Source organism: Phyllobates terribilis, unplaced genomic scaffold (assembly GCF_046119375.1).
Source record: "Phyllobates terribilis strain yellow unplaced genomic scaffold, ASM4611937v1 Scaffold_5__5_contigs__length_657084704, whole genome shotgun sequence".
Classification (NCBI taxonomy): domain Eukaryota; kingdom Metazoa; phylum Chordata; class Amphibia; order Anura; family Dendrobatidae; genus Phyllobates; species Phyllobates terribilis.
Genome location: NW_027362765.1, coordinates 41,870,272 through 41,894,052, shown reverse-complemented (window position 1 = coordinate 41,894,052; position 23,781 = coordinate 41,870,272). Strand labels below are relative to the sequence as shown.

General features: G+C 45.1%; 1 protein-coding gene across 1 annotated transcript in view; it reads left to right on the top strand.

The window, feature by feature from the left end:
* LOC141270646 (uncharacterized) overlaps positions 1 to 23,781 on the top strand; it is a 264,404-nt gene that overhangs the window by 562 nt on the left and 240,061 nt on the right. The window lies entirely within an intron of this gene.

Below are 23,781 nucleotides of genomic sequence, written 5' to 3'. Positions count from 1 at the left end.
TGTACAGTAATATAACGCTGGATGTGCTCATGTATACAGGGGGCATTAACCCCTACATTCCTGGAGATAGTGCCCCCTCCCCCCAGTTCTGCCATGTGTATATGTACAGTAATATAACACTGGATGTGCTCATGTATACAGGGGGCATTAACCCCTCCATTCCCGGAGATAGTGCCCCCTCCCCCCAGTTCTGCCATGTGTATATGTACAGTAATATAACACTGGATGTGCTCATGTATACAGGGGGCATTAACCCCTCCATTCCTGGAGATAGTGCCCCCCTCCCCCCAGTTCTGCCCTGTGTATATGTACAGTAATATAACGCTGGATGTGCTCATGTATACAGAGGACATTAAACCCTCCATTCCCGGAGATAGTGCCCCCTTCCCCCAGTTCTGCCATGTGTATATGTACAGTAATATAACGCTGGATGTGTTCATGTATACAGAGGACATTAACCCCTCCATTCCTGGAGATAGTGCCCCCTTCCCCCAGTTCTGCCATGTGTATATGTACAGTAATATAACGCTGGATGTGTTCATGTATACAGGGGACATTAACCCCTACATTCCTGGAGATAGTGCCCCTTCCCCCAGTTCTGCCATGTGTATATGTACAGTAATATAACGCTGGATGTGCTCATGTATACAGGGGGCATTAACCCCTACATTCCTGGAGATAGTGCCCCCTCCCCCCCAGTTCTGCCATGTGTATATGTACAGTAATATAACACTGGATGTGCTCATGTATACAGAGGACATTAACCCCTCCATTCCCGGAGATAGTGCCCCCTCCCCCCAGTTCTGTCATGTGTATATGTACAGTAATATAACGCTGGATGTGTTCATGTATACAGGGGACATTAACCCCTCCATTCCCGGAGATAGTGCCCCCTCCCCCCAGTTCTGTCATGTGTATATGTACAGTAATATAACGCTGGATGTGTTCATGTATACAGGGGGCATTAACCCCTCCATTCCCGGAGATAGTGCCCCCTTCCCCCAGTTCTGCCATGTGTATATGTACAGTAATATAACGCTGGATGTGTTCATGTATACAGGGGACATTAACCCCTACATTCCTGGAGATAGTGCCCCTTCCCCCAGTTCTGCCATGAGTATATGTACAGTAATATAACGCTGGATGTGCTCATGTATACAGGGGGCATTAACCCCTACATTCCTGGAGATAGTGCCCCTTCCCCCAGTTCTGCCATGTGTATATGTACAGTAATATAACGCTGGATGTGCTCATGTATACAGGGGGCATTAACCCCTACATTCCTGGAGATAGTGCCCCCTCCCCCCAGTTCTGCCATGTGTATATGTACAGTAATATAACACTGGATGTGCTCATGTATACAGGGGGCATTAACCCCTCCATTCCCGGAGATAGTGCCCCCTTCCCCCAGTTCTGCCATGTGTATATGTACAGTAATATAACGCTGGATGTGCTCATGTATACAGGGGACATTAACCCCTCCATTCCCGGAGATAGTGCCCCCCTTCCCCCAGTTCTGCCATGTGTATATGTACAGTAATATAACTCTGGATGTGCTCATGTATACAGGGGACATTAACCCCTCCATTCCCAGAGATAGTGCCCCCTTCCCCCCAGTTCTGCCATGTGTATATGTACAGTAATATAACGCTGGATGTGCTCATGTATACAGGGGACATTAACCCCTCCATTCCTGGAGATAGTGCCCCCTCCCCCAGTTCTGCCATGTGTATATGTACAGTAATATAACACTGGATGTGCTCATGTATACAGGGGACATTAACCCCTCCATTCCTGGAGATAGTGCCCCCCTCCCCCAGTTCTGCCATGTGTATATGTACAGTAATATAACGCTGGATATGCTCATGTATACAGGGGGCATTAACCCCTCCATTCCTGGAGATAGTGCCCCCTCCCCCCAGTTCTGCCATGTGTATATGTACAGTAATATAACGCTGGATGTGCTCATGTATACAGGGGGCATTAACCCCTCCATTCCTGGAGATAGTGCCCCCCTTCCCCCAGTTCTGCCATGTGTATATGTACAGTAATATAACGCTGGATGTGCTCCTGTATACAGGGGGCATTAACCCCTCCATTCCCGGAGATAGTGCCCCCCCTCCCCCAGTACTGCCATGTGTATATGTACAGTAATATAACGCTGGATGTGCTCATGTATACAGGGGACATTAACCCCTCCATTCCTGGAGATAGTGCCCCCTTCCCCCAGTTCTGCCATGTGTATATGTACAGTAATATAACGCTGGATGTGCTCATGTATACAGGGGACATTTACCCCTCCATTCCCGGAGATAGTGCCCCCCTCCCCCAGTTCTGCCATGTGTATATGTACAGTCATATAACGCTGGATGTGCTCATGTATACAGGGGACATTAACCCCTCCATTCCTGGAGATAGTGCCCCCCTTCCCCCAGTTCTGCCATGTGTATATGTACAGTAATATAACGCTGGATGTGCTCATGTATACAGGGGACATTAACCCTTCCATTCCCGGAGATAGTGCCCCCTTCCCCCAGTTCTGCCATGTGTATACGTACAGTAATATAACGCTGGATGTGTTCATGTATACAGGGGACATTAACCCCTACATTCCTGGAGATAGTGCCCCTTCCCCCAGTTCTGCCATGAGTATATGTACAGTAATATAACGCTGGATGTGCTCATGTATACAGGGGGCATTAACCCCTACATTCCTGGAGATAGTGCCCCTTCCCCCAGTTCTGCCATGTGTATATGTACAGTAATATAACGCTGGATGTGCTCATGTATACAGGGGGCATTAACCCCTACATTCCTGGAGATAGTGCCCCCTCCCCCCAGTTCTGCCATGTGTATATGTACAGTAATATAACACTGGATGTGCTCATGTATACAGGGGGCATTAACCCCTCCATTCCCGGAGATAGTGCCCCCTTCCCCCAGTTCTGCCATGTGTATATGTACAGTAATATAACGCTGGATATGCTCATGTATACAGGGGACATTAACCCCTCCATTCCCGGAGATAGTGCCCCCCTTCCCCCAGTTCTGCCATGTGTATATGTACAGTAATATAACTCTGGATGTGCTCATGTATACAGGGGACATTAACCCCTCCATTCCCAGAGATAGTGCCCCCTTCCCCCCAGTTCTGCCATGTGTATATGTACAGTAATATAACGCTGGATGTGCTCATGTATACAGGGGACATTAACCCCTCCATTCCTGGAGATAGTGCCCCCTCCCCCAGTTCTGCCATGTGTATATGTACAGTAATATAACACTGGATGTGCTCATGTATACAGGGGACATTAACCCCTCCATTCCTGGAGATAGTGCCCCCCTCCCCCAGTTCTGCCATGTGTATATGTACAGTAATATAACGCTGGATATGCTCATGTATACAGGGGGCATTAACCCCTCCATTCCTGGAGATAGTGCCCCCTCCCCCCAGTTCTGCCATGTGTATATGTACAGTAATATAACGCTGGATGTGCTCATGTATACAGGGGGCATTAACCCCTCCATTCCTGGAGATAGTGCCCCCCTTCCCCCAGTTCTGCCATGTGTATATGTACAGTAATATAACGCTGAATGTGCTCCTGTATACAGGGGGCATTAACCCCTCCATTCCCGGAGATAGTGCCCCCCCTCCCCCAGTACTGCCATGTGTATATGTACAGTAATATAACGCTGGATGTGCTCATGTATACAGGGGACATTAACCCCTCCATTCCTGGAGATAGTGCCCCCTTCCCCCAGTTCTGCCATGTGTATATGTACAGTAATATAATGCTGGATGTGCTCATGTATACAGGGGACATTTACCCCTCCATTCCCGGAGATAGTGCCCCCCTCCCCCAGTTCTGCCATGTGTATATGTACAGTCATATAACGCTGGATGTGCTCATGTATACAGGGGACATTAACCCCTCCATTCCTGGAGATAGTGCCCCCCTTCCCCCAGTTCTGCCATGTGTATATGTACAGTAATATAACGCTGGATGTGCTCATGTATACAGGGGACATTAACCCTTCCATTCCCGGAGATAGTGCCCCCTTCCCCCAGTTCTGCCATGTGTATTTGTACAGTAATATAACGATGGATGTGCTCATGTATACAGGGGACATTAACCCCTCCATTCCTGGAGATAATGTCCCCTTCCCCCAGTTCTGCCATGTCTATATGTACAGTAATATAATGATGGATGTGCTCATGTATACAGGGGGCATTAACCCCTCCATTCCCGGAGATAGTGCCCCCTTCCCCCAGTTCTGCCATGTGTATATGTACAGTAATATAACGCTGGATGTGCTCATGTATACAGGGGGCATTAACCCCTCCATTCCCGGAGATAGTGTCCCCTTCCCCCAGTTCTGCCATGTGTATATGTACAGTCATATAACGCTGGATGTGCTCATGTATACAGGGGACATTTACCCCTCCATTCCCGGAGATAGTGCCCCCCTCCCCCAGTTCTGCCATGTGTATATGTACAGTTATATAACGCTGGATGTGCTTATGTATACAGGGGACATTAACCCCTCCATTCCTGGAGATAGTGCCCCCCTTCCCCCAGTTCTGCCATGTGTATATGTACAGTAATATAACACTGGATGTGCTCATGTATACAGGGGACATTAACCCTTCCATTCCCGGAGATAGTGCCCCCTTCCCCCAGTTCTGCCATGTGTATTTGTACAGTAATATAATGCTGGATGTGCTCATGTATACAGGGGACATTAACCCCTCCATTCCTGGAGATAATGTCCCCTTCCCCCAGTTCTGCCATGTCTATATGTACAGTAATATAACGATAGATGTGCTCATGTATACAGGGGACATTAACCCCTCCATTCCCGGAGATAGTGCCCCCTTCCCCCAGTTCTGCCATGTGTATCTGTACAGTAATATAACGCTGGATGTGCTCATGTATACAGGGGGCATTAACCCCTCCATTTCCGGAGATAGTGTCCCCTTCCCCCAGTTCTGCCATGTGTATATGTACAGTAATATAACACTGGATGTGCTCATGTATACAGGGAACATTAACCCTTCCATTCCCAGAGATAGTGTCCCCCTTCCTCCAGTTCCGCCATGTGTATATGTACAGTAATATAACGCTGGATGTGCTCATGTATACCGGGGACATTAACCCCTCCATTCCCAGAGATAGTGGCCCCTTCCCCCGCGGAATTTCCGCCGCAAAAAAGCTTAAAAAACGCTTGGTAATACGTGCCCCATGGTCCCCAATGATAATCCGCATGTGCTGTGCACATGCTGCGGAAACTTCCGCTGCGGATTATCATTGCGGAAAAATACACAGCATGTCCATTAATTTTGCGGGCACGAAGCGTAATCGCCGCGATTGACTTGCATTGGACCGCGTGACATCCGCTACATCTGCACATACGGATATCACACGGTTCAATGTGCGGATGGTACCCAGGTCTGGAGGAGAGGAGACTCTCTTCCTGACCTGGGTACCATAGAAACTAAAAAAAATAATTTAAAATAAAAAATAAAGATTATACTCACCTTCCGATGTCCTCCCGGGGTTTTCTCCCCTCCGTCTGGTCTGCTGTATGGGTCGCGGTGTTGTGAAGGACCTGCCATGACGTCATTGAGTCATGTGACCTGTCATGTGACCGCTGGTCCTTCACACCACCGCGAGCAACCCAAAACACCTGACACAGCAAAGAAAACACCGGGAGAACAGGTAAGTATAATCTTTATTTTTTACCATTCTTATTCTTTTTAACTAACTTGGTCACACTACTATAAATCCACTCCGGTTGCATGGATTTATATAGTGTGAACAAGTTGTCAAGCACATTTCCAAGTGATGGTAAAATCGCTTGGAAAGCGCTTGATAACCCGCATGCGGAAATGCATGTGAAAAACGCTTGACAAACGCTTCTACCTGGCGGGAAAAATGCATGTAAAAACCGCATACGTTTTTCCTGCCAGGGAGAAGTGGAAAAAATATGCAGCATTTCTGCATCGTGGGCACATAGCCTCATTGTAGACTCATGGTTTCTGAGGTCACACTGCATAGATGCTGTCAGTCAGGCTGAAGGAGGCAACACAGGGAGGGGAATAAACCTGGAGTGACAGAGGCTTCAGACCTACCATAGCTCTTCAGCCTCACTTGCATTTCTATTCAAACGCTGATTTCTCAGTAATGGAGGAGCGGAGTGGCCATGTAAAGGTATTGCTGGGCTTATGTTTGAAAGAGCTATATGCACATATAAATAGTTTTGGGGGTAAAATCCTGCTGACAGATGAATATCTCAGCCATCATATGGCGGGAAAGATGCCTGCGTTAAAAGTCAGGGAGCTGGCACATCATGTAACTGATGATGTAACTAAAAATTTTAACATGGGCTTATACTTTATTAACTTATAGCGCAAACACTCCACAATACGCTCAAATGGATAGTAGTTATTAATATTCAGTAATAATTAGAATTTGTATTTCTATAGCGCCAACATATTCCACAGAACTTTACATTTTACAGGGGACTTCTACAGACAATAAAAGACATTACAGAATAACAATAATCACATAAATCAACAGATACCAAGAGTAGTGAGTTTCCTGCTCGCAATCTACAATCTATGAAGAAATAAGGGGGACACGAAAGATAAATGGCAAAATGTGCTTGTATTGTATAGTCCAGCCATCAATATAATAAATAGGACATGCATATAACGCTGCATGAACCAGTCACCAGCCAGGATGTGTACAAATACAGGCACAGAGGGCTATTAAGTGCATGGAGGGGGTGTGAACATATGCTAAGAGAGTCCTGATTTTGATGAAAATTTTGTGTGGACAAAATGGTAATAATTAGATAAGTGAGGTGAGGTGACAGACCAGTCTAAAGAAATGCGTTTTTTAGTCCACACTAAAACTGTGGGTATTGGGAATTAATTGAATTGTCCTGTTTAGTGCATTCCAAAGAATTGGCGCAGCATGTGAGAGGTCTTGGAGACAGGAATGGGAAGTTCAGATCATTGAGAATGATAGTGTAAGGTCATTAGTGGAACAAAGAGCATGGGTAGGGTGAGGAAGGTGATGTAGGGTGTTGCTGAACCGTGCAGCGCTTTATGGGTGAGTGATAAGTTTATAATGAACTCGATAGTGGATAGGCAACCAGTGCAATGATTGGCACACGGTAGAGGCATCAGTGTAGCAGTTAGAAAGGAATATGAATTTGGCTGCTTCATTCAGGATGGATTGGAGAGGGGAGAGTTAGTGAGAGTGAGACGGATTTGTAGAGAGTTGCAATAGTACAGACGAGTGAATAAGAGCTACAGTAAGAATTGTTGCAGAGTCAGGTAAGAAGCATTCGAATTCTAGAGCTGTTTTTGAGGTCTCTAATATCATGTGCTCCCTCTATCTAAGAAACACTTGGCACTCGTTAGCGTCATTCAAATGAATGGATTTTAATTGCGTATAGAATATCCAGAATAAATAAAATGTTTCAGTCAATCAGACCTTAATCAGTGTATTCGACAAACAACATAAGTATATACAAAATTGAAAACACAAATCAAAAAATATACATATATATAAAAAATAATATATACACATACACACAAAAGTCAAGGTGGAAAAATAACACCGGAGGAAAATCATGTGGTAACACAACCTGAACCAGGAGGAAACCGTTATCATAAAGCTGTGACCCAACTATCAGTATTTGGTCAGTATTTTTTCTCAGGAGTGGGAGCCAAAACCAGGTGAGGAACAATCAGAGAAAAGGTATAATAAAAACAAGTCACCAATTCTGCATTTATCACCCACTCCTGGTTTTGACTCCCACTCCTGAGAAAAAATACTGACCAAATACCGATAGTGGGGCCGTGGCCTAAATATTTCAGAATGGTGACAGCTGGGGAAAGGGACTGGAGGAGATGAGAGGGAATAGGGTCACTGGTGCAGGTACAGTATTGTTCAAAATAATAGCAGTCCAATATGACTAACCAGAATATTCACTGTTTTTGGTATAATTTATATTACCACATGTCAAACAATTTACCAGTTGGTGCAGTAGATTCTAAGAAAACCAACAGACTCAATATTCATGATCTGCATGTTTTTCAGTCTGTGTATTTGAATAATTATTTGAAAGAGGATGTGTTCTAAATAATAGTAGTGTGGAGTTCAATTAGTGAGGTCAATCATTCTGTGAAGATTCAAGTGGCCCTTATTTAAGGATGAAGCCAGCACATGTTGTACATGCATTTCTCTTTGAAAGCCTGAGAAATATGGGTGGTTCGAGACATTCTTGATTGAAGAGAAAAAGCTGATTGGAGAGGGTAAAACTTATAAAGAAGTACAAACAGTGAAAGGCTGTTCAGCTAAAATGATCTCCAAAGCTTTAAAATGGAAAACAAAACCAGAGAGACGTGGAAGAAAACAGAAGACTACCATTCGAATGGATCGAAGAATAGCCAGAATGGCAAAGGCTCAGCCAATAATCTGCTCCAGGATGATCAAAGACAGTCTCAAGTTACCTATGAGTACTCTAACAGTTAGAAGACACCTGTGTGAAGCTAGTCTCTTAGCAAGATGTCCCCAAAGACGTACTGAAGCGGATACAATTTGTCAAAGAACACACCAACTGGCCTAAAGAGAAATGAAGAAAGATTTTGTGGACTGATGAAAGTAAAATTGTGCTTTTTGGGTCCAAGGCCTGCAGACAGTTCATCCGACGACCCCCAAACTCTGCATTCAAGCCTCAGTACACTCTGAAGACAGTGAAACATGGTGGTGCAAGCATCATGATATGGGTATGTTTCTCTTACTATGGTGCCGGCTCTGTGTATACTCACACCAGGGATCATGGACCAGTTTCCATATATTAAAATACTTGAAGAGGTCATGTTGCCTTACGCTGAAGAGGATATGCCCTTGAAATTACAACAAGATAACGACCCTAAATACCAGTAAACGAGCAAAATATTGGTTTCAGTCCATCAAAATTGAGGTTATGGAGTGGTCAGCCCAATCCGATAGAACACTTGTGGGATGACATCAAAAATGCCGTTTCTGCGGCAAAGCCAACAAATGCCAAAAAATTGTGGGATGTAGTCAAAGCATCCTGGGTTGGAATAACAGTTGACAGGTGCCAAAAGTTGGTTGACTCTATGCAACATAGATGTGAAGCAGTTCTAAAAAACTGTGGGTATACAACTACATATTAGGTTAACGACTCACAGGAATGCTAAATCCTCAAAAAAAGAGTACATATTGTGAGTTAGTAAAGACAAATGCAGACACTGGCTGTTCTAAAAAATATCAATGTTCATTTTTTGTTATTTTCTGTAAAGTAGTTAAAAATAATATACATTTCTCCCTGTTTTGAATTAAAAAACAGTGAAATGTTCCCAATGCATGGAAATAAAAACTAGTATAAAGATTTTATGCTTAACTCATGTTTCTGAACACACTGCTATTATTTTGAACACTACTGTAGTAGGGCAAGAAGATGCACGTAGCATGTGAACTACTTCTTCCGTGACCGGTTCAAAGACAGAGAGTGAGCTAGTTGCAGTGCAGGAGGTAGGATAATTCATGATGTTAGGGAATTGGGAGAAAATTACCTGTCGGATATGGGCAATTTTTTTCTTTGAAATAATTGGCCAGATTAACAGCGCTGAGGTCAGTGGTTGGGGCCTGCACTCTTGGATTGAGGAGAGAATGAAAGAAGGTTGTGGTCAGAGACTGGGAGAGGTGAGTTAGTAAAATCATACACTGAACTGAGTTGGGAGAAGATCAGGTCCAGCGTATTCCCATCTTCATTAGTAGGAGAGTTAGTAAGCTGTGAAAGACTGAGAATGGGAGTTAGAGATAAAAGGTGAGTGGCAGATGGGAAGAGGGAATCACCAATGGGGATGTTAAAGTCCCTTATGATGAGAGTGGGGATTTACAGGATAGAAAGTGTTGAAGCCTGGTGGCAAAGTGATCTAGGATCTGAATCGAGGGGCCCAGAGGGCAATAAACTCCTGCACTCGCAGTGCCAGCAGTTGAGAAGGGCCAGTAGAGTCTGAAGCCTGGACCTCAAAAAAATGGAAGATAAGTGAGGGTACTGGGGCATAACCTGAAAAGTACAATTTGTTGAAAGGAGCAGACCAACACCTCCACCTAGTCTGTTGTCAGGTCTGGCGGTATGTGAAGAATGTAGGCCACCATACGAGAGAGCAGCAGCAGCAGTGATATCTGACTGCTGGATCCAGGTTTCAGTAAGAGCCAGAAGGTTAAGGGAATTTGAAAATAACAAAGTCATGGATGTAGAAGAGTTTGTTACACGCTGAATGTGAATTCCAGATGGAACAGGTAAAAGAGACAGAAGGCATGCAAGGAACATTAAATGGGTGGACCGAAGGCAAAGCATTTTTTTCCTGACATATACTAACATGTAAAAAAACAATCTTCTCCTATTAATGGGTATTTGCAGCATTTCTTTTATGCGTTTTCCCTGTTATTTGATGTAACTTTGGTGCAGATATGAAGCAGAATTTTTTTTTTTTTTTTTAAGTACAGAAAAGCTTTGATTCTGCGCTTAAAAATGCAAGTGTTTTTTTTTTTTTTTTTTTTACAGAAGCCTGTGGAGAAAAAATTTCACCAAAACTATAGAGTTCAGCAGCGTCTTCATATTCCATATTTTATGGAATCACATTCACTTTACTTCAAAATTTATACCTTGTTCACATGTAGCGTAAATGCTCCCTATTTTCTACTGCTTTTTTTAACACAAAAATTTTGTTGTTTAACTATCCAAGCAAAGTGGGTGTGATTTCATGAAAACTGAGCCCCTTGTGCCTCTAAAGACGAGGCTGAACTGAGCGGTTTTGGTGCTTTTTTTTTTCTTTCGTGTCTTCTATGTGGAGCCTAAAAAAATGCATATAACAAACTGCAGTTACTTTTTTAAGTGCAGAATCAAAGCTTTTTTGCACTATAAAAAAAACACATTAAAAATGCAGCTTCACATCTCCACCAAAAACGCGTCAAATAAGGGGGAGAAGATTGTTATTGTGTAACAATCACAGTATTTCTGCACGCTGGACCAGAGACCCCTGGACACAGTGGACAGTCCCAGATTTGGGTCAAGCCCTGCAGTCTCGGGCATCTGATGAATTTCCCTCACTACCACTACCCCTCTAACAACTCCTCCAGCCAGGGGAGAAAGAAATGGTAAATGGGCATGGATCTGGGTGTGGCCAGGGGCGTGGGCAAAATTTGATTTTCTGTTCTTCAAAAGTTGGGAGATATGGATATACACACACATATTTACACTCCTGCACACACATCACTATAGGCTTCACCTCACAGTACTTATATGCCATAGGTGGGGACATGTTAGGTTATGTGAACATGTTCAGGATTTGCTTGCAGAAATTTCAGCACTGTTTCTGCAAGGTTCTGCATCTCTTGGCAGCAAAAACGCTGTGGAAATTCTGCGCGTTTTTGATGCATTTTTTTGCATACTCATGCGTTTTTGCCTGCGGATTTACCATGCGTTTTTTTCCCAATGCATAGTATAGTAAAAACGCGGCGTCCTGCATCCACTGAGGCCTCTGATCATGTGACCCCTGACTCCTCCCCTCCTGTGACCTCATCACAGGTCCTGTGCGCACAGAACAGCCATATATGTGGTGGCGGCTCTGCAGGTGGAGGTATGTGGAGACCCCCATTACTGGGCGCAGGGGGCATTAACCCCTTCATTCCCGGAGATAGTGCCCCGCTTACCCCAGTTCTGCCATGTGTATATGTACAGTAATATAACGCTGGATGTGCTCATGTATACAGGGGGCATTAACCCCTCCATTCCCGGAGATAGTGCCCCCCTCCCCCAGTTCTGCCATGTGTATATGTACAGTAATATAACCCTGGATGTGCTCATGTATACAGGGGGCATTAACCCCTCCATTCCCGGAGATAGTGCCCCCTTCCCCCAGTTCTGCCATGTGTATATGTACAGTAATATAATGCTGGATGTGCTCATGTATACAGGGGACATTAACCCCTCCATTCCTGGAGATAGTCCCCCCCCTTCCCCCAGTCCTTCCATGTGTATATGTACAGTAATATAACGCTGTGTGCTCATGTATACAGGGGACATTAACCCCTCCATTCCTGGAGATAGTGCCCCCTTCCCCCAGTTCTGCCATGTGTATATGTACAGTAATATAATGCTGGATGTGCTCATGTATACAGGGGGCATTAACCCATCCATTCCCGGAGATAGTGCCCCCTCCCCCAGTTCTCCCATGTGTATATGTACAGTAATATAAGGCTGGATGTGCTCATGTATACAGGGGACATTAACCCCTCCATTCCCGGAGATAGTGCCCCCTTCCCCCAGTTCTGCCATGTGTATATGTACAGTAATATAACGCTGGATGTGCTCATGTATGCAGAGGACATTAACCCCTCCATTCCTGGAGATAGTGCCCCCTCCCCCCAGTTCTGCCATGTGTATATGTACAGTAATATAACGCTGGATGTGCTCATGTATACAGGGGGCATTAACCCCTCCATTCCCGGAGATAGTGCCCCCCTTCCCCCAGTTCTGCCATGTGTATATGTACAGTAATATAACGCTGGATGTGCTCATGTATGCAGAGGACATTAACCCCTCCATTCCTGGAGATAGTGCCCCCTCCCCCCAGTTCTGCCATGTGTATATGTACAGTAATATAACCCTGGATGTGCTCATGTATACAGGGGGCATTAACCCCTCCATTCCCGGAGATAGTGCCCCCTTCCCCCAGTTCTGCCATATGTCTATGTACAGTAATATAACGCTGGATGTGCTCATGTATACAGGGGGCATTAACCCTTCCATTCCCGGAGATAGTGCCCCCTTCCCCCAGTTCTGCCATATGTATATGTACAGTAATATAACGCTGGATGTGCTCATGTATACAGGGGGCATTAACCCCTCCATTCCTGGAGATAGTGCCCCCTTCCCCCAGTTCTGCCATGTGTATATGTACAGTAATATAACCCTGGATGTGCTCATGTATACAGGGGGCATTAACCCCTCCATTCCCGGAGATAGTGCCCCCTTCCCCCAGTTCTGCCATATGTCTATGTACAGTAATATAACGCTGGATGTGCTCATGTATACAGGGGGCATTAACCCCTCCATTCCCGGAGATAGTGCCCCCTTCCCCCAGTTCTGCCATATGTATATGTACAGTAATATAACCCTGGATGTGCTCATGTTTTCAGCGGGCATTAACCCCTCCATTCCCGGAGATAGTGCCCCCCTTCCCCCAGTTCTGCCATGTGTATATGTATAGTAATATAACTCTGGATGTGCTCATGTATACAGGGGGCATTAACCCCTCCATTCCCGGAGATAGTGCCCCCCTTCCCCCAGTTCTGCCATGTGTATATGTACAGTAATATAACACTGGATGTGCTCATGTATACAGGGGACATTAACCCCTCCATTCCCGGAGATAGTGGCCCCTTCACCCAGTTCTGCCATGTGTATATGTACAGTAATATAATGCTGGATGTGCTCATGTATACAGGGAACATTAACCCCTTCATTCCCGGAGATAGTGCCCCCCTCCCCCAGTTCTGCCATGTGTATATGTACAGTAATATAATGCTGGATGTACTCATGTATACAGGGGACATTAACCCCTCCATTCCCGGAGATAGTGCCTGTAGCATCGTTCCCCTCTCCTGGCCCAGCATCTTCCCGCTCGCTAGCTGCTGTGGCACGCACCGCGCGCAGCTTCCCGGGCACTGTGCTTAGGGCGCGCACTCCCCCCCTCTTAAAGGGGCCGTGCGCGCTGTCCTAAAGAGTCTCCGGCAGGGTGGATTTGATTTAAATCTAACTGATGTAAATCACGATTTAAATCACTAGTCAGTAAGGCTTGATTTAAATCAGTGATTTAAATCAAAGTTTCTACCTAAACTAGTTCTTGCTACTTTACTTTAACATGCAAGTAGATGAAGATTTTTAGAATCACTTTTTATATTACTTTTTTCTCCCCAGTTTAATGGGTTAATCATTCATATTTGGACACCACTGTTCTGTTGTACTTAGGAAGGAGAAAAATAATCCTGACCTTAATAACAATTTAAATAGATTTATTCAACTGAAACAATAACAACATTACAGCATAAGTTATTTGCTTAAACAAACATCCATGTTTGTTAACTAATTTGGCTAAACAAAATATATATATATTTTAAGAAACTTAGACTGTCAGCCCAGCCGACACATGAAAAACTTAAATACTACTGTCCCTGCTGTCCTCTGTAGCTCACTCGTCGTCATCTTCATCATCATCTTCTTCTTTGTTCCTATTCATAATCTGGAAAAGAAAAACAAGCTTTCCTGCTTTATTGGGTCCCAACCGATTTCTCAATTTAGAATGAATGAGTCCAAAGGAAGAGAATATTCTTTCAACGCCTGCAGAAGAAGCTACTGCTGTTAAAAGTGAAATCATTACTTGAACAGTCTCTAAATCCAAGCGCTTAAGTGACTTCCACCAGTTTACTGGTGTGACCTTCCTTAAAATATCTTCAGCAAACATATATTTCTTGAATGGTTCCCCCTTAGCTCTGAAGTTTATTATAGTTGGCATTAAAGATGAATGATTGCTGGATACCCATATCATAGCTAACTCCTCTTCCTCAGCACTTAGGTTTTGACCCTGATATTGGATATTGACAATATTTGCCAAAAAATGAGCTGGAGTCGGTGCTTGTCCCATTCGTTTGTTTACTGCTTGTAATTTAATTCTGTCCATGTGTAGTTCTGTTTTTAAGTGTTCACTCAGTTCCTTCCAAATTTCAACAGCATCCGCAATAAAACAGCTATTTTTCTGTATTTTGTTTAAAGCTTGAGAGATGGGTTTCAGGAAGCTCAGCATATGTTCAACATTTCTCTTAAGCCCAATGTTGAGGATTTTGGCTGTGACAGTGCCATCTATTTTATCTCGATTTTCTTCACAAAGTGTCATCAGAATAGGCCAGTTTTTGATATACTGCTCAAAACAGTCCACCACAGAGTTCCATCTAACATCTTGTGGGAGCGTTAGCTTGGTTCCACCCATCCTTTTCAGAGCTGCTGCAGCAAAATGATTATTACGGAAGTATTTAGCAATTTCAACAACATTAGCCTTTATTTCTGGAACACTTAAGTCTTTGGCTAAGAGGTGCAGCAAATGAGCACTGCAACCATATGTTATTAGCAGCTTTGTATTCCCTCCCTGCTCTTTTAAATTTCTTCTCATCTTGGATACGTTTGCAGCATTGTCAGTGACCAAACTGCGTACTAGACATTTGAATTTTTGTTCACATGTTGTTATAGCTTTTACTGCCACTTCTTGTAAGTATTCTGCTGTGTGCGCATTTCCTGACGTATCAGTTGTTTGTGCAAGGAAGACTTTACCTTCTTCTGTTGTTATACAAGCACATACAATAGGATCATTGTGGACATTACTCCACCCATCAATACTTAGGTTAACAATTTTACCCTCCAGAGCTGTTGCACATTGCTCCATTTCTCTGTCATACACTTGATCCAGCAGTTTCCCTGCAACATCAGCTCTGCTGGGTGGATTGTATCCTGGTCTCAGTGACTGAACCATATTAATGAAATGTGGGTTCTCAGTCAGACGGAAAGAAGAGTTCGTTGCATAAATAAAATGGGCAATTTTTTCATCAATCAACTCTTTTTCTAATCTGCTAGTTCTTATCACACACCTATCTATGGTGGTTCCAGGAGGTAAAGGTTTTTTCTTCCTTTTGGGTGATGGTGATATGTGGCTTTGGGTGTCTGATGATGATGCTGCTGCTAATGAAGCACTATCCTGGATGGATAACTCTGAAACTGTAGAACAGGATGATGGTGATCTTGGAGGTGGATAGTTTCCAGAATCCATGAATTCCCCTAAACCAGGGGTGTCCAAACTTTTTTCTAAGAGTGCCAAATTTGATGAAGTGAACATGTGCGAGGGCCGATCATTTTGCTTGACATTCTTTGGACCATTAAAATGAATGCAAATAAACTTTTTTTGCAAAGTTTATTGAAAACGGCATACTTTTTATTTTGTGACTTGGATGACAAATCTAAACAGGTGTTTAATCAATCTGCCTTAAAGGGGTTAACCCAGACATACCCCCATTCTCACCCAGGAAGCCCCTCCCCGACTTGAGCATCGAAGCAGTTTATGCTCCAATGTCCTACTTTTGCCCTGCACTAAATTGCGCAGAGGAAAGGCATTTTCTGGAGTTCTAGTGACATACCCGGCTCTCCACGGGGCTGGCAGAAAGCCCAGTGACGTCACCGGCACTGATGGGCGGGCTTTATCACCAGTAAACCAGCTAGAGCAGCGCTAAAGCCTGCACATTAGAGCCGGTGAAGCCTCCTACCGGCAGTGTGTCATTGTAAATAGCACAGGGCAAGGGAGCACATCGGAGCATGAGATGCTTTGATGCCCATGGCAGGGGGGCTGCCTGGGTGAAAAAGGGGGTATGTCTGGGTTCTGAACTTGGACAACCCCTTTAATATAATAAAAACAGGAAACTGAGATATCTCAGGAACATTTTAAAGTACATTACACAAAGTAATGTAAGGTTGTCTGTCAACTTATAAGTTCAAAAAATGTGAACAGGAACATAACAGCAAGTATACATGTGTTCAAATATATAACTGTCTATCCAACTGACATTAATTGAGATTTTACAACATATTAATCTCAATTAAAAAAAAGAAACTAGCCTGCACTAATGTGAAGGGTGAAACTGGGATCTGGACTGCAGCACATAGACTAGGTCTGGTTCAATGGCCGTGGTTTTGATGCGCAAAATGTCACGCAGGTGAGAGTCACTTAGTCTTGTCCTCACGCGGTTCTTGTTAAAGTTCATAACAGAGAATGTCTTCTCACACAAATATGTTGAGCCAAACAAGCTCAGGGTTTTCTTAGCCAATGTTCGAATCTCTTGAAACCGGCTCTTATCCAGTTGGCGGTAAAAGTTAACAAGAGAGAGCTGTTGATGACGACTGCGTAACTCGCTGTCACAATGTAGCTCAATGAGCTCGAGCTGCAACTGATCAGGAGCATTGTCGGGGTCAACAGAGAATGGAGAGGAGAAAATGCTGATCTCCTTTTCAATAGCTGCAAAATCTTGAAAGCGCCGTTGAAACTCCCCAGCCAGAGATGTGATGTCTGCTGCATACCTGCTTATTTGCGCATGGATATCATCCTGTGGAAAACTGTTAATTATTTCCTGTAGCGCTGAAAAATGGATGGTATTGGGCGGTGTTTGTGACAACTGCCTTAGGAAAAGTTGCAGCTTTGTTCCAAAGGCTTTGAGGTGTGAATAAAGTTGGTTCACCGCTGCATCTTTGCCCTGAAGATTCATGTTCAGTACATTCAGATGCTTTGTTAGGTCGACTAGAAACCCCAAATCAGCCAGCCAAATTGGATCAGATAGTTCTCGCATCGTTTGTCCCTTTGTTTCCAAGAATTCTCCTATTTCCTTTCTGAGAGAGTAGAAACGTTGCAGTGCAGACCCCCGACTGAGCCATCTTACATCGTTATGATATGAAACATCTTCATATTCAGCCTGGATATCCAGTAGAAACTGTTTAAACTGGCGGTGGCACAGGGCTTTAGAGCGGATAAAATTAATGGTCTTTAGTACCGGTTTCATAACATGATCATATTGGAGATGTTTAGCACAGAGAACTTGTTGATGAATGATGCAATGAAGTTTAATAGCTTTGCCTCCTTCTTCGCTCACCTTGTTACAGATTAGGGTTGATAATCCACTTCGTTCACCAGTCATGGCAGGTGCCCCATCAGTAATAATCCCAGTAACTTTGTTCCAAGGCAGTTTCATGTCATCTATGGCAGAACTAACAGAATCAAATAAATCTTTCCCTCTTGTTTGATCCTTGAGGCTCTGGAGGTCAAGTAGCTCTTCAGTCACATTCATTTCATCGTCCACCCCTCTTAAAAAAATCAGCAACTGAGCCGTGTCAGATAGGTCCGTGCTTTCATCACAGGCTATTGAAAAGAAGTCAAAATCAGCTCCTTTTGACATTAACTGTCTCTTAATATCCGATGAAATTTCTTCAATTCTCCGTGCTACAGTGTTACGAGCCAGGCAAATGTTGGAAAACTCTTGCTTCTTCTCGGGACAGACATTCTCTACCATTTTCATAACACATTCTTTGATAAAGTCACCCTCTGCAAAAGATTTGCAATTTTTAGCAATTAACGCTGCCACCTCATAGCTCGCCTTTGTGGCATTTTCATTTGACTCACGGGCTCTTGTAAAAAATCGCTGTTGTGACAATAAAACAGCTTCAAGTTGCTTATACTTTTCACTTCGGTCGTGCCCTGTTAGCTTGTCGTATGTGCTATGTCTCGTCTGATAGTGTCGCTTGACATTAAATTCTTTATAAACAGCAACGGTCTCTTGGCATATCAGACAAACACAGTGATTCTTTATTTCAGTGAAAAAATATTCTACTTTCCACTTGTCCTGGAAGCGGCGGCCCTCACTGTCAACTTTTCGTTTCTTATTTGTAGTTGCCATTATAAAAATTGGCCAGAAGGGGAGAGATTAAAAGGCGCAGAGGGTGGAACAGCAAAAATAAGATACTGCTATATGCTTTATAACACAGGCAGAGAATAGCAAGCTGTGCAACAGTCGCACATCAGATAATGGAATTATAGCACAGTGACAGGCAGTCAGGGGTTAATGAAGGGTATGACAGCTTGCTACCACAAGCTTGTGTGAGAGCCCTGCTGGCCTAACCTTTCTGGAGGTGTAAGGTGGCGCAGGGACTTATATATAACTTAATATATATATTATTTATATAATTTTACACAACTAAGCTGAGGTCTTCAGCCTATCTGACCTCTGAACGTCTTACAACCCCTGGGGGCTGGAGATCTCGCACGTCGCGAGATCTTGGCTGGCCGGTTGCCGCCGCTCAGTACTCCGGCGCAGGGAGAAGGAAAGCCGAAATCTCGCGATGTCCGAGATTTCGGCTCTTCTCCTTGCGCCGGAGTACTGAGCGGCGGTGGCGACGAGAGCGGCGGTGGCGACGAGAGCGGCAGCGGCCGCAAGGTACATGCTGCTGGATACCTGGGGGCCTTATTAGTCCGGACCGCGGGCCGCAAATGGCCCGCGGGCCGGACTTTGGACATGCCTGCCCTAAACAAAAGAAGTCAATGCTGTTATTTTATTGTTTATACAATTTCTGCTTATTGTACACAACACATCACTGCCCCTGCCCCAAAAGGAATATTTGTTTTTCTTCATAACTGTACCAAATGACAGTAACATGCAGTAATAATAAGAAATATAATTTTTCTCACACATGACAGTTCAGTCTTTAGAAATAGGATTCAATAAAAATGTTTACCAACAGATCCTGCCTGTTCAGAAGTGTTTCTTTGGTCATCTTCATCACCGCACTTCTCATGATGTTGCCTCATTCGCGCCACCAGGCCTTGCATCTCTTTGTTGCATCGTTTGCATTTTGCACGCATGCCTGCCTTACCGATAGGCGAAGGAGCTTCATTAAAATATTCCCAAACTGGGTCTCTTTTACGGCCTGCTGCCATTATAAGGAAAGAATGTAATAAACCTCAGATCGTACACACAAACAGATCCAGACTTGTCTGTCTTTGGCTATTCTGCAGTATTGTGCTCAAAGTTTCACTTTCATTTTCTTGTCTGCTTGCCCTTCCTCCTCCTCACACTTAGATTCACATTCTTCTTGTGTTGTGCAGATCTATTCCACTCCAAACAATCAGAAACATATTGTCTAACTTCTTGGACTTGGCACTGAAGGGGTTGATTCTGTATTTATAGGTTTGTAGAACAATAGGATTAAGGTCTTTTTCTCAACTCTGTTCATGTTGTAACATTTTTGCCGTGAAGAAGAGGCTGGGACCTCTGCGGAGTCAAATTCAGTTTTGAGAACTGCGTAAGTAAAGCGAGCGTCTGTGATAATATAGGAGAGAAACTGCCCACTAATCCTACAGAAACCTCTGGAAGAGCATGGCATTGTGAATGTTACACATATACAGCCTTTATTCTACTGAGTTAAACAACTCAGCTTTATCTCATGATGGAAGAACCTTTGGATGGTAAAATATTTTCCTCAAAAAGCAGTTTATTGAAAAAAATCTGATTTAAATCAAAAAAATCCGATTTTTTTGATTTTTTTAAAAAAAACATTGATTTTTATCCACCCTGGTCTCCGGCCAATGGCCGGAGGACTTCGCCTATATAAGGCACCTCCTCCAAAATGGAGGTGCCTGTGCAAGGTTGATGTTCCGTGTGCTAACACTTGCCTCACCCCTCAGGTCCCGCTGCCTGTCAGTTCTGCCCGCCAGTCTGTCTAACAGTCCAGCCCGCCAGTCCGTCTAACAGTCCTGCTCTCCAACCTGCCGGTAACCTGCCGTGCCCGCCAGCCAGCCTACCTGGAGCACCTGCCTGTAACCTGCCGTGCCCGCCGCCCTGCCTACCTGGGACACCTGTCTGTTACCCGTCGTGCCCACCAGCCAGCCTACCCGGAGCACCTGCCTGTTACCTGTCGTGCCCGCCAGCCAGCGTACCTGGAGCACCTGCCTGTAACCTGCCGTGCTCGCCAGCCTGCCAACCCAGAGCACTCTTCTGGCTATTTCCCGAACCAGCCTGCTTATCTACCCGGATCACCTGTCTGCCTTCCTGCCGTGCTCATCCGCTGTACCGGTCAGTTCCTGTCATCTGACCCATGGGAGTCACCTGCTCTCACACAAAGTCGGTTCCAGAGTGGCACCTAGTTCACCTGCCCGGTCCCTCCCTGGTTCACGGAGTCGACTAAGCCGCCGTGTGACCTTGGTCAGGCCGAGTAGGCACTTAGTCATGCTCCTCTGGTCCCTCCTTGCACCGAAGCACAGAGGTTCCACCACCCGGACCCGTAACAGTTTGCACAGTCCATGGAACCTGGTGGCCTCCAGGCTCCTTCGCTCTGTGACCTGTACCAGGAGGTCTCACGTCAGAGATCCCAACAGGAAACTATCCTGTCCTATCTGCGGACTGTCAACTCCCGCCTGGACACGCTGTTCACCCCGTCTGTGTCCGTCTCTAGCCGAGCGGCACCCGCTCCGGCGGCACCTCAACCCAGTGGCGCTGTGGCACCCGGCTTTGGACTCCGGCTCTCTGCGCCTCCACGTTTTGGTGGTGACCCCGTCATATTTCGGGTGTTCATAAATCAGTGCACGCTGCACTTTGAACTCCTGGCACCCTAGTTCACCTCCGACTGGGCCAAGATGGTGTTCATCATGTCTCACCTCACCGGGGAGGCATGGGCATGGCTAAACCCTCTGTGGGAAAGAGGGGATCCCCTGGTGTCCGATCTTTTGGCATTCCTCGCTGCCTTCCGGAAGGTCTTCGATGAGCCCGGATGAAAATCTTCTACTGCCTCCTCACTTCTCCGTCTCCTCCAAGGGAGTCTCACTGTGGGCCAGTATACCATACGTTTCCGAACCCTCGCATCTGAACTTGCCTGGAACAACGAGGCCCTGGTGTCGACCTTTTGGGAGGGTCTTTCCGGACGGATCAAGGATGAGCTAGCCAGTCGTGACATCCCTTCCACCCTGGACGACTTGATGTCATTAGCTACCCGGATTGACATCTGTTTTCTGGAACGTGCTAAGGAGACTACCCGGGAGAGAAGATTTCCGCATCTCGCTCCAACATTCCAAAGGCCAACCTCGCAACCAGCAATTCCCCGAGCATGTTCGCCTGAGCCTATGCAAATTTACCAAACCAAGATGGTCAAGTCTCGCCTGGAGACGCGCCGAGCCGAGGGGACTTGCTTCTGCTGTGGCAGTATAGAGCACCTGATCCGTTCCCCGGAAAGTCCAGTGTCTAGGACCGCTCGGAGAGGTCGTCCTAGGCAAGAATAAATCCTCTCCGTCCTTGACTCTGTCTGTTTCTATTTCCAGTGGTGAGACCCGCTTCTTCGAGACTGCCCATCTGAATTCCGGAGCCGCTGGGAATCTCATTCAACAGGCTGCTATGGAGCGGTATCAGATTCCCACCATACATCTGACTGAACCGTTGGCGGTTGCCTCCGTGGATGGGAGGCTTCTACCGGAGACCATCTTGCGTGTCACAGAGCCTGTAACCCTTCAGGTGGGAATGCTGCACTCAGAGAAGATCTCCTTTCATGTGCTGTCCCGTCTCTCTCACCCCCTCTTGCTTGGTCTACCCGAAGCGGAGAAGGCCTTTGTCTCCCTTAACCAAGCCTTCTCTTCCGCTCCTGTGCTGCACCGTCCGGATTATAACAAGCAGTTCTTCCTGGAGGTTGATGCTTACTCCTACGGAGCTGGAGTGGTGCTCACCCAGAAATGCTCGCCCGGGAGAATGGTAACCTGAGGCTTCTTCTCCAAGCTCTTCTCCTCGTCCGAGCGCAATTACTCTATAGGATATTGTGAGCTGCTGGCCATCAAATTAGCGCTTGAGGAGTGGCGCTACTTGCTGGAGGGGGCTCTGCACCCGGTGGTCATCTACACTGACCACAAAAACCTTGCTTATTTGCAGAACACCCAAAGACTAAATCCACGTCAGGCCAGATGGTCTCTATTCTTTGCCCGATTCTGCTTCACTCTGCATTACCGCCCGGCAGACAAGAACATTAAGGCTGACTCTCTATCCCGCTCATTCCTGTCTTCCGACCAAGAGGAGGAGCCTCTACATATCATTGACCCCTCCAAAGTTATGACTGTTGCTCCGTTTGACCTGTCTCATCTTCCACCCTGTAAGACCTTTGTAGCGGTTCCAGATCGAAAGAAGGTTCTACTCTGGGGCCACTCATCCCAACTAGCCAGTCATGCTAGCCAGAAGAAGACTTTTCTGCTCGTCGCCCGACATTACTGGTGGCCTTCCCTGCGCAAGGTATTTGAAAGGTATTTGAATGAGGCTTTCCATTTGTTGCCTTCAAGGGTCTATGGATGACCCTGTTTATAATTTTTTTTCTCTTTTTCACTGTGTACAGAGCCTTTATGAGTGTGGGATTACCACAACTATACTTTGTTCACAATATTTGAACGAGGCACTACAGTTGGTGCTTTCAACGGTGTATGGGTTACCCTGCTTGTAATTTTTGGCAAGCTTTGCACTTATTGCATAGCCTTTATGAGTCTAGGAGTACCACTACATGACAATTTGAACAGAATGTGTATGAGGCCCTACTTTATGTCTAATACACGGTGTATCTGAGTCTCTCTTTCATCTAATTTTTGGCAATTCTTGCTTCCGTCATAAATTACATTGAAATTTCCTTTTTTTTTAATAAAAATGTCAGTTTTGGTTTACTTTAAATTAATTTTTAAATCGTTTTTAAATTTTGCCTTATATACAAGTCATTATACAGGAAAGAATGTTTCTTAACTTCTTTTTCCTGTAGACTCCAATTTTTCTTCAATTTTGAATGTTTGTTTTATTGTCAGTCCTTAAAGTGGAGTAAAAGTGTGACACCATTGTTCTCAGCAGCGATCTGGGAGTCAGCAATGCTTGCAGGGGTCTTCTCCATGCTGTTCTCCTTCCATTCAGCATTTTTTCTATCCATTTCAACATTTTCATTGCCCCCCAGACCTCCTTGTAGGGTTTGCCGGAAAAATGCTTGTATTTTCCATTGACTCCCATTATACTCGTTATTTGAAACGAGCATCCTAGCATTAGGAATGGCTCAGTTCGAAAAACAAGCATCTGAGCATTTTAG